General features: G+C 49.7%; 1 long non-coding RNA gene across 1 annotated transcript in view; it reads left to right on the top strand.

The window, feature by feature from the left end:
- Nucleotides 1-6,929: 6,929 nt before the first annotated feature.
- LOC143925562 (uncharacterized) overlaps nucleotides 6,930-12,588 on the top strand; it is a 33,971-nt gene continuing 28,312 nt past the window's right edge. Inside the window, exon 1 of the long non-coding RNA XR_013262036.1 lies at nucleotides 6,930-7,574. This is a non-coding gene — a long non-coding RNA (uncharacterized LOC143925562). The remainder of the gene's footprint in view (nucleotides 7,575-12,588) is intronic.

Raw genomic sequence — 12,588 nt, 5'->3', positions numbered from 1 at the left:
GGTAACGATCGCCGGGTGCTGGCGAACATCTCCTTAAAGGGGCAGGTGTAGTCGGCATCTGGTTAAAAAAAAAAATGAGGGTTTACAATCCCTTTAAAAAAAGCGCATCCAAAGCCATGTTTTAATTCAAATGCAAAGGAGCCCTAAGAATGATAATGATAGCAGTTGCTGTGCTTCCATAAGGGCGCATGGGTGCCGCCCCCTCTCCCCAGCCATCCCTCGATCACCAATAGATAGATTCTTGTATTGCATGAATCTATCTATGGCCACCGCTGCCACCCCCTATTCAGGCGCCCAGCCCCTTTTCGTGGCGGGAGGCGTTGGGTGTTTTTGAAGCACCTGATTAGAGCCAGAGGCTCTAATAGGCGTCAAAAAAGGTGACATGCGAGCGCCAACGTACATTTACTGCGGCAGGGCAGAATCATGTACCTGTACGTGATTCTGCAATTCAGGGTCAAGCGCGCACTAGTGACTCATTCACAGCAGGAGCCAATCAGCAGGTACAGAAGATGCAATGTCCGCCAGGACCCACCGAACATGACAGATCGCTGTTCTGTGACAAGCGAAGGTTGGGATCCTGTGTTTCTGCAAAGCAGGGACACGGATCTCTGGCGGCTGTTTTTTTTTTTGGGTGGGGGGGAGGGGGGCGGCAAACAACCACCCATCCCCCTACCCCCCTGCTGTTTGCCGGTCGGTCCGGCACTTACACAATCATGGCGGGGGGGGGGGGAAGGGGGCAAGCAGCGTGGTGCAGCAGCTCGGCTCCGAGTTCTCTGCTCCATGTTGGCTTCCAGCTCCTCCCCTCCGATAGGATCGCCTGTTCTTTCAGCCAATTGGGTGACCGGTGTCAAAACCTGCTTCCTGATTGGCCGGTGAGTGGACAAGTGATCAGATCTCATCGTCTGTACGGTGCCCGGGGAGCTGCCTCCCTCCCTCCGCCTCCACACCCTGGCGGCCCCACCTCCTGAATTATTTGCCACCAGCCGCCACTGGTCATTAGTACAGTGACCATGCATTTTTTTTTAGCACTGATCACTGTATTAGTGTCACTGGTCCCCAAAAAGTGTCACTTAGGGGCAGATTTGTCCGCCGCAATGTCGCAGTCCCGCTAAAAATCGCCACCATTACTAGTAAACAAATAAAAATAAAATAAAAAGTCCACAAGTCTATCTCTATAGTGTTTGTAGACGCTATAACTTTTGCGCAAACCAATCAATATACACTTATTGAGATTTTTTTTTACCAACAACATGTAGCAGAATACATATTGGCCTAAAATGATGAAGAAATTATATTTTTTACATATTATTTTTTTATTGGATGTGTTTTATAGCAGAAAGTAAAAAATATTCAAAAGCGTCGGCAGATTTTTGTTTCTAGCGCAAAAAAACCCCAAAAGACGCAGAGGTGATCAAATACCACCAAAAGAAAACTCTATTGGTGGGAAAAAAAGGATGTCAATTTTGTTTGGGTCGCACAACGTCGCACAACTACGCAATTTTCAGTTAAAGCGACACTGGTCGGGAAAAGGGGGGTGAACCTTCCAGGGGCTGAAGTGGTTAATTAAAAGATCAAATATTTTATTTTTTATTTTTTTGTCTTTTGCTTTTAAAGGTAAAAAAAGAGATTTGGGGTCTTATAAACTCCAGATCTCTCCATAAAGAGGACCTGTCATCCTTATTTCTATTACAAGGGATGTTCACATTTCTTATCATAGGAATAAAAGTGATCAAAAATAAATGAACAAAGGGACAGTGTAAAAATAAAAAGTCAAATAAATAAGAGAAAAAAAAATGAAAGCTATAAAACACATCCAATAAAAAAAAATTAAAGCGCCCCCATCCCTCCGTGCTTGCGCGCAAAAGCTAACGCATACGTAAGTTGCAGGCGCATATATAAACGGTGTCGGCACTGCACATGTGAGGTATCGCCACGAACGTTAGAGCGAGAGCAATAATTCTAGTGCTAGACCTCCTCTAACCTGTAACCTGTAAAGGCATTTAAATTGTCACCAATGGTGATTATTAAGTACCGTAGCTTGTCGCCATTCTGCGAACGTACGCTATTTTCAGTGTTCATTTTGGCAGCAAATTTCGATTTAGTTTTAGTCTTAGTTGTAGGACTAAATTGGCATTTTAGTTTTAGTCCCATTTTAGTCTTCTGCAATTGTTTTAGTTTTAGTCGTATTTATATACTGCTGGAGTGAAAAATCTCCTATGTTATTATTTATGGTATTGAGGTATGAACATGCATTACAGACCAGTGTTCATTTCTAAGTCAAATTTCAATTTAGTTTTAGTCTTATGCCGCGTACACACGATCGGAATTCTCGTTGGAAAAAGCTCTGATGGTTTTACCGACGAAATTCGGCTCAAGCTGTCTTGCCTACACACGGTCACAGCAAATTCCGATAGTTTATAACGTGGTGGCGTACAACACGTACGACGGGACTAGAAAAAGGAAGTTCAATAGCCAGTAGCCAATAGCTTCCGTCTCGTAGTTGAATGTGAGGATGCGTGATTTTTGGCGTGTCGGAATTGCATACACACGATCGGAATTACCGATAGAACGTTTTTCCGTCGGGAAAATTGAAAACATGCTATCAATTTTTGACTGGCGGAAATTCGGACAGCTAAATTGCGATGGAGCGTACACGCGGTCGCATTTTCCGATGAAAAGCTCTCATCTGTCTTTTTCTGGCCGGAAATTCCAACCGTGCGTACGCGGCATTATAATTTTGACTAAAATTGCATTTTAGTTTTAGTTCCATTTTAGTCTTTTGACTAAAATGCCATTTTAGTTTTAGTCCTATTTTAGTCATCTCAATCGTTTTATGGCGCGTACACACGGTCGGACTTTCCAGCAGACTTGGTCCTGTGGATGTGTGGACTCCAGCGGACTTTTTTTCCCCCAAAAGTCAGACGGACCTAGAAATAAAACATGTTTCAAATCTATCTGACGGACTCGAGTCCAACGGACTAAAAATCGGGAAAACCGTTCATCTGTGTGCTGGTCCGATGGACCAAATACGACGTAAGGGGAGCTATTGGCTAATGAACTTCCTTGTTTAGTCCTGTTTGCGTCATCACGTTCAAAACAAACGCACTAAGGCCGCGTACACACGCGCGGACTGTTCGCCCAACTTTGTCCGCTGAACAGTGTTTGGGCGGACAGTCCGCTCGTGTGTGGGCTTTCAGCGGACAGTTTCAGCGGACAGTTTGACGAACAAGGTTTTACGGAATTTCCGAAAAACTGTCCGCTGAAACCTTGTTTCAGTGAACAGTCCGCTCGTGTGTAGGCTTGTTCGTCAAACTAAGTTCCGCGCATGCTCAGAAAGGATTTACACGCCGAAAGTTATAATGCAGTGTATAGGACGTCGTATTTTTCGTCCCGTCGTACGTGCCGTTCACGTCATCGCGCACGGTTTCAGCAAACTGTTCGTTCGTCGTGTGTGGCCATGTCCGTCCATGCTAATTTTGAGCGGACTGTTTGCCGAAACTGTTTGACGGACAAAGTTGGGCGAACAGTCCGCGCGTGTGTACGCGGCCTTAGTCCGGTCATGTGTGGCCAAGTTCGTTTCATTCAGAAAGTCCATCAGACCTCCGCCGAAAGTCCGTCAAGAAGACCGTCAGACCTAGTCCGTCGAAAAGTCCGGTCGCGTGTACGCGGAATTCGTTTTAGTCGTATTTTAGTCAACTAAAATAGTACAGGCAGTCCCTGAGTTATGAACAGGTTAGGGACTGTCTGTTTGTTCTGAAGTCGGATTTGTTCGTAATCCAGACGCGCATGCGCAGAACGGCATTTCCGATGTTTTCCAACGCCGTTTTCTGATGTTTTCCGAAGTTTTTCGCTGTTTTATGCTGTTTTCCGACGTTGTTTTCCAATGTTTTCCGATATTTTCCGATGTGCCCGCCGGCGCTACCTACTGTTCGTAAGTAGGAGTCGTTCGCAAGTCGGATGATCGTAACTCGGGGACTCCCTGTATTCATTTAGTCAACTAAAATGTTTTAGTAATTTTAGTCAACGAAATTAACACCGGCTATTTTAAAGTGTGACATGTTAGGTATCTATTCGCTCGGTGTAACACCATCTTTCACATTTTACAAAAAAAATTGGTGTATATATTGGGTTTTGGGTCTTTTTTTTTATTTTTATTCATTAAAAATTTGTTATTTTTTTTAAAATATTGTTTGAACAACCGCTGCACAAATACTGCATGACATAAAAAAATTGCAACAATCGCCATTTTGTTCTCTAGGGTCGCTGCTAAGAAAAAAAAATGTACGTTTCTATGAAAAAATACTGATAATAACTTGTATAAACAAAAAGTGCAGGAAAAAGTCTGGTCGGTAAGTGGTTAGAGGGTGTTTTTTTTGGGGAGGGGGGTGTTCTGGGTAATTTATGTGATCATTGTTTGCGTACTGTCACTTTCATTATTATTTTTTTTTGGGGGGGGGAGAGGGGTTCACAGTTTTTTTCTTTCTGTGAAAAAAAAACGTATAGAGGATAAAAAGAGATAATTTTATGGCACAAGAACAGGTTTCGGATTGGCTGAAAGGAGTTCCTGTAACCGTCTGAGTTATTTACAGCTCATTATTAGACCATCGAAAAGCACTAAAAAAACACCTTTGCTTCACCTTCCTTATTGGTTACAATGCAATTAGCCGAAGTTGGAAATTTTGCCGAAATCCCCTAATTTTGACAAAATTTCTGAGAGATGCAAAAACAATTTTTCTCCTCTTCTTCTACTTGATAAAGTAAAAAAAAAATTACACTGCGGATTTCTGGAGTGCCGGGTGGTGGAGGCCACAAAAATAAGGAACTCGCCATTATGCAATGATGGCCCGTGCCTTTAAGAAGAGTTTCATTTCTGCATTTTCTTCTCTCCAGGAAGTGTTTCAGTTTTACTTGTCTTCAGTACAATCCGATCGTCTCCGGTTCGTCTCTCCGGTTCTTGAAAAATTTACCAAATGTTCCCTGCCCCCATCTCTAGATGTCAGAACATGCTTATCATGTCATCTATGTTTGAGATGTTGAATGCAGGGCCGGGACAAGGGGTGGGCAGGAGTGACCTCTGCCCTGGGGGGGGAGAAGATTTGTGCTGGGAGGGGGGAATTTGTGCTGGGAGGGGGAATTTGTGCTGGGAGGGGGGATTTTACGTGGGGGGGAGAAGATGTGTACTAGGAGGGGATATTTAAGGGTTAGAGGATTTGTAATAGGAGGGGTGAATTGTTTTTTTTTGGGGGGAGGGGGCATATGAGTGGGGGGGATTTGGTGATACGGAGGCAAAGATTTGTGCTGGGGGGCAAACAAGAAGACATTAGCGAATATTCATTTGCTAATGTCACACAAGCGGGTGGGCAGAACGCTTTAAGCCAATTAGAGCCTCAGGCTCTAATTGTGTGTTTAAAAAAAAAAAACATTGAAATTCATGCATCCGGCACCCTGCATGTAGATGAGGGGCTGGGCGCACTGGTTAGGGGGCAGCGCTTTACAGCACCTGCATTACGGGCCGCCACTGGCATTATTGCGTTTTGGTGTCTGCAAACACACTGCATTTGTGGTTTCTGTTTGGGGTGTCGTTAACAATGCATCACAGAATGCACATTAGCATTATCCAGTGGCGGCTGGTGCTCTATGGTTCGGTTCCCTCCAGCCTGCCACCCCACACCAACAACACCCCCCCCCCCAACACCCCCCCCCCCCGGTCCATCAGCACCTACCCTATCGAGCATTGGTGGCTGCAACTTCCCCCCTCCATCTCCTTAGTGTCCCAATGGTCGCTGGCTCTCCCCCCAGCCAATCGGGTCTTCAGATTCACAGCCAATCGGGTCTTAGAACCTGCTTCCTGATTGACCGGGAGGAGAAACAGGAAGACATTAGAAAATATTAATTTGCTGATGTCACACAAGTGGGTGGGCTCGGGATGCACTCTGACGGGGACAACTGATGTAAGGGGGGCACTCTGATGGGGACTCTGATCTAAAGGAGCACTCTGATGCGGGCACCTGATGTAGGGGAGCACTCTGAAGGGGAAACCACATGTAAGGGGCACTCTGATGGGGACACCTGATGTAAGGGGGCACTCTCATAGGGACCCTGATGTAAGGGGGCACTCTGATGGGGACCCTGATGTAGGGGACGCTCTCATAGGGACCCTAATGTAAAGGAGGCCCTATGATAGTGACGTCTGATGTAAAGGGGGCACTCTGATGGGGAAACCGGATGTAAGGGGGCAATCTGATGGAGACTCTGATGTAAAGGGGCACTCTAATTGGAACACTTGATATAAGGGGGCACTTTGATGGGGACACCTGATGTAAGGGGGCACTCTGATGTGGTCACCTGATGAAGGGGGCACTCTGATGGGAACACCTGATGTTAGTGGCACTCTGATGCGGGAACACAATGTAAGGGGGCACTCTGATGGACACACCTGATGTAAGGGGGCACTCTGATGGGGACACCTGATGTAAGGGGACACTCTGATAGGGATACCTGATGTAAGGGGACACTCTGATAGGGACACCTGATGTAAGGGGACACTCTGATAGGGACACCTGATGTAAGGGGGCACTCTGACGAGTACTCCTGATGTAATGCGGGGCTCTGATAGGGACAACTATAAGGGGGAACATGTTCTGTTTAATCACCTATTTAAATGACAGCCTAATACATATGAGTATTTCCCAGACAGAGTGTCGGTGACTCGCACATAGTGCTGACATTGAGCCCCCTGACTTTTTTTTTACTGCGCCCCCAGATCTGATAGGTTAGATCTGGCTCGTTCCTGGTTTGTGTTGTCTGCCATGTGTGGTCTGATGTGGAGGTCCCGAGCAGACAACACCGGGACCGCATGTTTATGTATCATAGAGGACGGTGGAGCAGTCAGTGGCCGGTCGGTGACATCACACAGGAAGGAGCTGACCTGGAAGGACGTCACACAAAGTAGATGGAAACAGAGAAGGAAATGATATTTAGGAGCATCTGAGGCCAACCACAGAAGATTGCCAGGACAAGGTCCATCCACCGTCCACCCAGAACACGCAGACAGGACCTCTTCTATGAGAACGGGAGCCAAGAAGACAGAACTCCCGAGGTGAATGCCAGAAGTTCTACAATTCTACAGAAATACATTCCACACATGGAGCATATAATATACAACAACAACATTATCATTATTCAAAAGCTCCGCCATTTATCATTGAAAAGCTATCCTTGGGCTCCAGTCCAGTAGATGTACTGAGGGTGAGATGACGTCATCAGTCTGCTGCAGGCAGGAAGAAGCATTTCTTTAGTCTCCCCTCCTCAAGTGATCAGACTGCAACATTGTACCTGTATAACAAGTCATAAAGTAAGAGGCTGCAGCAGGGGCTGATGTGTGTCAGACATTTGTGAACACAGAAACACACAGAAACCAGAACTGACATGATTGGGTAATTTTTGAGCCAGCATCTCATTCTGGAAAGTAGGAGGTGCACCTGGGTGATCGCTAAACAAACATGGCGCTGTCTTTCTGGAGGGAATAGCAGATGAAGGCATTGTCAAGGGGAGTCCTCTGATCTCTGGGAGAGGTAAATAAATATCAGGGAGTGCTACACCGACACATTGCTTAGCATGTATGTTCTGCTATATCTGCAGCATGCAGACACAGAGCAGGGTCTAACAAAGGGGTCAGATCACCCTAATCCCTGCACCTTCCCCCCTCAGATCACCCCAATCCCTGCACCTTCCCCCTCAGATCACCCCAATCCCTGCACCTTCCCCCCTCAGATCACCCCAATCCCTGCACCTTCCCCCCTCAGATCACCCCAATCCCTGCACCTTCCCCCCTCAGATCATCCCCAATTACCGCACCTTCACTCCCCAAATCACCCCCAATTCCTACACCTTCACCCCTCAGATCACCCCAATTCCTGCATCTCCCCCACTCAGATCACCCCAATTCCTGCACCTCCCCCCCAGATCATCCCCAATTCCTGCAACTTCACTCCCCAGATCACCCCCAATTCCTGCACCTTCCCCCCTCAGATCATCCCCAATTCCTACACCTTCCCCCAAGATCACCCCAATTCCCACATGTTCCCCCTCAGATCACCCCAATTCCTGCACCTTCCCCCCTCAGATCACCCCAATTCCTGCACCTTCCCCCCTCAGATCACCCCAATTCCCGCACCTTCCCCCCTCAGATCACCTCAATTCCTACACCTTCACCCCTCAGATCACCCCAATTCCTAAAGTTTCACTCCTCAGATCACCCCAATTCCCGCACCTTCACTCCCCAGACCACCCCAATTCCTACACCTCCCCCCTAAGATCACCCCAATTCCCACATGTTCCCCCTCAGATCACCCCAATTCCTGCACCTTCCCCCCTCAGATCACCCCAATTCCTGCACCTTCCCCCCTCAGATCACCCCAATTCCCGCACCCTCCCCCCTCAGATCACCCCAATTTCTACACCTTCACCCCTCAGATCACCCCAATTCCCGCACCTTCACTCCCCAAATCACCCCCAATGCCTACACCTTCACCCCTCAGATCACCCCAATTCCTGCATCTCCCCCCCTCAGATCATCCTCAATTCCTGCATCTTCCCCCCTCAGATCACCCCAATTTCTGCATCTTCCCCCTCAGATCACCCCAAATCCTGCACCTTCCCCCCTCAGATCACCCCCAATTCCCGCACCTTTACCCCCCTCAGATCACCCCAATTCCTGCATCTCCCCCCTCAGATCACCCCAATTCCTGCATCCCCCCCCCCTCAGATCACCCCCAATTCCTGCACCTTCCCCCCTCAGATCACCCCAATTCCTGCACCTTCACGCCTCAGATCACCCCAATTCCTGCATCTCCCCCCTCAGATCACCCCAATTCCTGCACCTTCCCCCTCATATCATCCCAATTCCTGCACCTTTCCCCTAAGATCACCCCAATTCCTGCACCTTCCCCCCTCAGATCATCCCCAATTCCCGCACCTTCCCCCCTCAGATCACCCCCAATTCCTGCACCTTCACTCCCCAGATCACCCCCAATTCCTGCACCTTCCCCCCTCATATCATCCCAATTCCTGCACATTCCCCCTAAGATCACCCCAATTCCTGCACCTTCCCCCCTCAGATCACCCCATTTCCCACACGTTCGCCCTCTCAGATCACCCCAATTCCTGCACCTTCACCCCTCAGATCACCCCAATTCCCGCACCTTCACCCCTCAGATCACCATAATTCCTAAACTTTCACCCCTCAGATCACCCCAATTCCTGCACCTTCACCCCTCAGATCACCCCAATTCCTGCACCTTCACCCCTTAGATCACCCCAATTCCCGCACCTTCACCCCTCAGATCACCCCAATTCCTAAACTTTCACTCCTCAGATCACCCCAATTCCTGCACCTTCCCCCCTCAGATCACCCCATTTCCCACACGTTCGCCCTCTCAGATCACCCCAATTCCTGCACCTTCCCCCCTCAGATCAGCCCAATTCCTAAACTTTCACTCCTCAGATCACCCCAATTCCTACACCTTCACCCCTCAGATCATCCCCAATTCCTGCACCTTCACCCCTCAGATCACCACAATTCACGCACCTTCCCCCCTCAGATCACCCCAATTCCCGCACCTTCCCCCCTCAGGTCACCCCAATTCCTACACCTCCCCCCTAAGATCACCCCAATTCCCACATGTTCCCCCTCAGATCACCCCAATTCCTGCACCTTCCCCCCTCAGATCACCCCAATTCCTGCACCTTCCCCCCTCAGATCACCCCAATTCCCGCACCCTCCCCCCTCAGATCACCCCAATTTCTACACCTTCACCCCTCAGATCACCCCAATTCCCGCACCTTCACTCCCCAAATCACCCCCAATGCCTACACCTTCACTCCTCAGATCACCCCAATTCCTGCATCTCCCCCCTCAGATCATCCTCAATTCCTGCATCTTCCCCCCTCAGATCACCCCAATTTCTGCATCTTCCCCCTCAGATCACCCCAAATCCTGCACCTTCCCCCCTCAGATCACCCCCAATTCCCGCACCTTTACCCCCCTCAGATCACCCCAATTCCTGCATCTCCCCCCTCAGATCACCCCAATTCCTGCATCCCCCCCCCCTCAGATCACCCCCAATTCCTGCACCTTCCCCCCTCAGATCACCCCAATTCCTGCACCTTCACGCCTCAGATCACCCCAATTCCTGCATCTCCCCCCTCAGATCACCCCAATTCCTGCACCTTCCCCCCTCATATCATCCCAATTCCTGCACCTTTCCCCTAAGATCACCCCAATTCCTGCACCTTCCCCCCTCAGATCATCCCCAATTCCCGCACCTTCCCCCCTCAGATCACCCCCAATTCCTGCACCTTCACTCCCCAGATCACCCCCAATTCCTGCACCTTCCCCCCTCATATCATCCCAATTCCTGCACATTCCCCCTAAGATCACCCCAATTCCTGCACCTTCCCCCCTCAGATCACCCCATTTCCCACACGTTCGCCCTCTCAGATCACCCCAATTCCTGCACCTTCACCCCTCAGATCACCCCAATTTCCGCACCTTCACCCCTCAGATCACCATAATTCCTAAACTTTCACCCCTCAGATCACCCCAATTCCTGCACCTTCACCCCTCAGATCACCCCAATTCCTGCACCTTCACCCCTTAGATCACCCCAATTCCCGCACCTTCACCCCTCAGATCACCCCAATTCCTAAACTTTCACTCCTCAGATCACCCCAATTCCTGCACCTTCCCCCCTCAGATCACCCCATTTCCCACACGTTCGCCCTCTCAGATCACCCCAATTCCTGCACCTTCCCCCCTCAGATCAGCCCAATTCCTAAACTTTCACTCCTCAGATCACCCCAATTCCTACACCTTCACCCCTCAGATCATCCCCAATTCCTGCACCTTCACCCCTCAGATCACCACAATTCACGCACCTTCCCCCCTCAGATCACCCCAATTCCCGCACCTTCCCCCCTCAGGTCACCCCAATTCCCACACCTTCCCCCCTCAGATCATCCCAATTCCTATACCTTCCCCCCTCAGATCACCCCAATTCCCACACCTTCCCCCCTCAGGTCACCCCAATTCCCATACCTTCCCCCCTCAGATCATCCCAATTCCTATACCTTACCCCCTCAGATACCCCAATTCCCACACCTTCACCCCTCAGATCACCCCAATTCCCACACCTTCCCCCCTCAGATCACCCCAATTCCTACACCTTCACCCCTCAGATCACCCCAATTCCCACACCTTCCCCCCTCAGGTCACCCCAATTCCCACACCTTCCCCCCTCAGATCATCCCAATTCCTGCACCTTCCCCCCTCAGATCACCCCAATTCCTACACCTTCACCCCTCAGATCACCCCAATTCCCACACCTTACCCCCTCAGGTCACCCCAATTCCCACACCTTCCCCCCTCAGATCATCCCAATTCCTATACCTCCCCCCCTCAGATCACCCCCAATTCCCGCACCTTTACCCCCCTCAGATCACCCCAATTCCTGCACCTTCCCCCCTCAGATCACCACCAATTCCCACACCTTCACCCCTCAGATCACCCCAATTCCCGCACCTTCACCCCTCAGATCACCATAATTCCTAAACTTTCACCCCTCAGATCACCCCAATTCCTGCACCTTCACCCCTCAGATCACCCCAATTCCTGCACCTTCACCCCTTAGATCACCCCAATTCCCGCACCTTCACCCCTCAGATCACCCCAATTCCTAAACTTTCACTCCTCAGATCACCCCAATTCCTGCACCTTCCCCCCTCAGATCACCCCATTTCCCACACGTTCGCCCTCTCAGATCACCCCAATTCCTGCACCTTCCCCCCTCAGATCAGCCCAATTCCTAAACTTTCACTCCTCAGATCACCCCAATTCCTACACCTTCACCCCTCAGATCACCCCAATTCCTGCACCTTCCCCCCTCAGATCATCCCAATTCCTATACCTTACCCCCTCAGATACCCCAATTCCCACACCTTCACCCCTCAGATCACCCCAATTCCCACACCTTCCCCCCTCAGATCACCCCAATTCCTACACCTTCACCCCTCAGATCACCCCAATTCCCACACCTTCCCCCCTCAGGTCACCCCAATTCCCACACCTTCCCCCCTCAGATCATCCCAATTCCTGCACCTTCCCCCCTCAGATCACCCCAATTCCTACACCTTCACCCCTCAGATCACCCCAATTCCCACACCTTACCCCCTCAGGTCACCCCAATTCCCACACCTTCCCCCCTCAGATCATCCCAATTCCTATACCTTCCCCCCTCAGATCACCCCCAATTCCCGCACCTTTACCCCCCTCAGATCACCCCAATTCCTGCACCTTCCCCCCTCAGATCACCACCAATTCCCACACCTTCCCCCCTCATGTCATCCCAATTCCTGCACCTTCACCCCTCAGATCAGTTGGTATTGGGCACTTATATCACCCAGAGGAGGATCTATCTACCCCTTCCCAAGCAGTCCTTTCTTTCAAAATCATTATATGTGTCTTTGATGGGTTTACTTTGAACCAGAAGATTAAAGAGGAAATAATCCCTGATGGGTGTTACTTCCTCT

This window comes from Lithobates pipiens, unplaced genomic scaffold, assembly GCF_037356315.1.
Source record: "Lithobates pipiens isolate NorthernLeopardFrog02 unplaced genomic scaffold, aLitPip1_a1.2 Scaffold_22, whole genome shotgun sequence".
In the NCBI taxonomy this organism is placed as follows: domain Eukaryota; kingdom Metazoa; phylum Chordata; class Amphibia; order Anura; family Ranidae; genus Lithobates; species Lithobates pipiens.
Note: the sequence above shows the minus strand (reverse complement) of the source record. Positions and strands in the feature narration are given on the sequence as shown.